The sequence below is a fragment of the Pteropus alecto genome, unplaced genomic scaffold (assembly GCF_000325575.1).
Source record: "Pteropus alecto unplaced genomic scaffold, ASM32557v1 scaffold191, whole genome shotgun sequence".
NCBI classification, from domain to species: domain Eukaryota; kingdom Metazoa; phylum Chordata; class Mammalia; order Chiroptera; family Pteropodidae; genus Pteropus; species Pteropus alecto.
This window is the reverse complement of record NW_006434181.1, coordinates 860497-864570: the sequence shown is the minus strand read 5'-3', so window position 1 is coordinate 864570 and position 4074 is coordinate 860497. Positions and strand designations below refer to the sequence as shown.

General features: G+C 40.2%; 1 pseudogene; it reads left to right on the top strand.

Annotated features, from left to right (window-relative positions):
- Positions 1–4074, top strand: part of LOC102880918 — a 93408-nt pseudogene that overhangs the window by 36940 nt on the left and 52394 nt on the right.

Genomic DNA, 4074 nt, shown 5'->3' with positions numbered 1-4074 from the left:
GTGTGTGTGTGTGTGTGTGTGTGTGTTCAGCTCAGGAGAAGGCTGGGCAAGGCTCCAAAGGGCAACAGAATGACTAGAATGATGGTTTTGAGCATGGAAGAATTTTTTTCAGTTGATAAATTTATTCTGGAATTTCTGGCAAGAGTGTTATACCACCTTTTGATACCAAGACTTTTTTCCATTAACTTCCTGGGAATTCTTTTTTTCCACATTTTGCCGAACACCCAACATTCTCCATTACTCTGGTAGCTTTATTTCCTATTGCATTTATCTACATCTTGCTCATGGCATAATACATAAAATTGTCTTAAGGATTATTACATTTTTCTTTTTTATATATTTACAATTAGTTCTAAATTTCCTGACCTACTCTATGATCACAAGTGGCTGTCAGTAATGTTACCTGGCAGTTTTTTTAGAACTTTTAAAGTATTATTTATTATTATTATTTTGACATTCAATATTATTTTGTTAGTTTCAGGTAAATGGAGAACATTTTCTCGACCAGAGCTTTGAGTAATACATTGGTGAAGGGAACATCAGAATTTTGAAAGACTGTGTCATGACTATTCTTTGCAGGCCAGTGATGACAGTGGGAGATGTCCCCATTGAAATGAGCTCCCTAAATAGATTGTAGAAATAGCCATGAATTCTTCCCTCCTTGTACCCACAGCACTCTGCAGCTCTTCTCAGGTGATACCTATTTCTGCACGTCTTGTTTCTGTGACCTGCTTTGGAAAACAGAACAGTAACTAGAGCCTCAATCCAAGGTTTGAAAAGTGCTTGTGCACTGGGGCTTGCTTGCCATTTCCTTCTGCTTTGGAACTTGCCTTTGGTGAAAAAGTCTGGGCTAACCTACTAGATGATGAGAGACATGTGGTCCCTTGTCCCTGTTATTCTGGCCAACAGCCAGTCAACTGCTAGATGTGTGAGTTAGCCTGTTCTGGGGTCATCATCCACCAGTTGACAAAGGGCATGTGAAAGGGCTCTGTGAGCCCATCAAGACCACAAGAACTACTCAGCTGAGTAAAATGAAAGGTTGGCATTTCAGCCACTAATCTGGTGAAAGTTAACTGATTCAAGGAAGCAGGAGAGTACAGGTGGTGGCACATAATCACCAGAGATAAGATGGGTAGCTGGGTCAGAGCAATAATTAGGATAGATTGACCCACAGAAATCTTCTGTGGTGTCCCTGAACGAAAACACGAGCAGCCTACTAAACCTTACTTGAGTTGCATGCTTCACATTTTGAGATGCATTTTCATTTCTATTGTTCAAAATGTTTTCTATTTCCCTTTTACTCTATTATTTGACTCCTACAATATTTATAAATGTGTCATTTAGTTAGTTATTCACTTCCAATTTAATTCTATTGTGTCAGAGAAAATTGGAGTTAGGAGAGTTTTGCAGGATTTGAATCCTTTTAAATGTATTAAGACTTGTATTATCATGCAAAATACAATCTGTTTTGGTAAATATTCTGTGTGTATTTGATCATCATCTCTGTTGCAACTACTCAACTCCACCATTGCTGCATGAAAATAGTCATTGACAGTATGTAAATAAATGTGTGTGACTGTATTCCAATAAAACTTTATTCACAAAACGAGGCTGATCTGTTTGCTGTTCTATATCCTTAATGATTTTCTCACTGAGGTCATCTATACTTCCCTCAATTTCATTGAACATCTTTATAACAAGTGTTTTGAACTCTGCTTATGTTAGATTGTTTGACTCCATTTTTACTTGATTTCTGTTCTGTTCTCTCATATGTTTTCTGCTTCTTTGTCTTCCCATTTTGGCTGCCCTTCTGTGTCTGTTTCTATGTACTATGTACTATGAAGCTCTTAAGTCTTCCAGTCTTATTAGTGTGGATTTGTGAAGTAGGCGTCCAGTGGCACAGTCCTAAGAGGAGTTCAGCTGCAGGCCAAATTTAGCCCAAGCCTCTACCCCTCCGGGGCCACCTGTTAAGATTCAGCAAACAATCCACAGATGCTGTGCTTACAGTTGCCTCAAAAGGCCACACCAGAAACCAAGGCCAGCTGCTTCCACCAGTGAGTCTCAGCAAGGAGCACCTGACTGGCTGAGGCTATACCTGGATGTGGCTTGGGTGTGGCCCGAGTTGGCGGAGGCAAGGTTTCATGGAATCCTATGGGCGGAACGACCTCTGTGATCCAGTCTGATGATGTCATGGCTATGACGGCACTGTGTCTGGTGCACTGGGAGGCGGGAGGGCTCGACAGGGAACAATGGATACTGCCAGCACTTCTGTACCGAGTGAGTCTTGCTTTGGCCCTTACTCCAACAATGTTTCCCTGTAAGTCCCTGGTGCCCCCTGCACACAGCTGAATCAGCACTGGAGCTAAGAGCAAGCAAGTCCATCACCGCGAAATATGCTTGCAGTCACAGCCCCTTTAAGAGGTGTGGGCCGCTACCACAGCCTCTGTCTCACTCAGCAGCTGGAGACCCAGCAGCTCCATGCCCTTGCCCCATCCTACCTTCTGTCATTGCAGGGAGCTTTCTTGGATTTCTCTGTAGTTGCATGGCTTGTTCATCTAGATCCCAGGTGATTTTTCCTTGCTGCTGCTCCTTGTTTCTGTCATAACTTTGATTTGGTCGCAAGAGGGATGAACAGAGCCTCTATCATCTATGCCATTTTTTTTCTCTTCTAGGTCTTGCTTTTTTATTCAAACTGACAATCTTTGCCTTTCAATTAGAAAGTTAGACAATTTACATTTAATGCGATTATTTATATGACTGAATTTAAATCTAATGTCCTATCTATTTCTTTGCTCACTTTTCCTTCTTTTCCTGCCTTTTTCTTCTGTAGTGTCTATTGTGCTGCTAATTTTATCCAGTGTATGTTTCATTTGTAGACGTTTGATTTTGGTCTTTTTTTATATATTCAGTTTCTATCATCATCATGTTCATGTTTAACTCTCCCTTCTTGAATATATTGAGTATATTTATAATAGCTGTCTTAATAGCATTATCAAATCATTCTGTCATCTAATCATTTCTGGGTTTGTTTCTATTGATTAATTTTTTCCCCTGCATTTTCCTGCTTTCTTGAATGCCTGGTGCTTTTTGATTGAATAACAGATATTGTACATTTTATGTTCTTGAGTGCTTAAATTTGTTTGCTTCATATTTCATTATATTTTTGGGGGCTTCGTTCTGGGATAGAGTTGATTCTTTTGAGGCTTGCTTTTAAGTTTCATTAGGTCCAGAAGAAGCCTTTAGTTTAGGGCTAATTTGGCCCTATTATTGAGTTAGGAGAACTCTTGCTGGTGGGAACACAAACTGTGTAGCTGTGTAAAATTAGGAGAAAAAGAATGGTTTGAATGAAAGAACAAAAAGAAGAAAGAAATGCTGTTCTGTTGCTGTGTAACAGCAAATGTAGTGATGTAAGACAACCATTTAAGTATGCTCACAAATTCTGTGGACCATCTATTTACACTTGAAAAAGACACAATGGATCTTTTCTCCTTCTGGATATCTGGGCCTTCAAGTGGATGATTGAATGGCTGTGGGTAACTCTGACAGTTGGACAGCTAAAACAGTTGGGGCTGAAGGATCCATTTCAAAGATGATTTTTTCATTCATATCTTGTGCCTGAACCGGAAAGACTAAAGGACAGGCTCAGGTAGGGTTTTCTACTGGAGTACCTACTTGTGACCTCTCCAGCATGGTAGGGAGGTTGTTGTTCTTCTCAGGATGGTTGGACTTCCTACATGGTGGCTCAAAGCTCTGGGAGCAAGTGTTCTAGCAGCAAGGCAGAAAGATGCATGACATTTTATGACTTAGTACTGAAGGTCACATAATTTTCACCATACTCTATTGATAGAATTGGTCAAAAGCCTGCTCAGACTCAAAAGGAGGGAGTCGCAGTGGGGAGAATGTCAAAAACTGTGCATCCATGTTTTAAAAACATCACGAATATTATCTTGGACAGAGATAGAGATTGGTAGCATTAAATGATGCTAAATGAACAGATATATAGAGGCAAAAGGAGAAATTATTGGATGCAACAATGAGGCCATCACCACAGGGATTCTCTCAAGGTCCTAATGA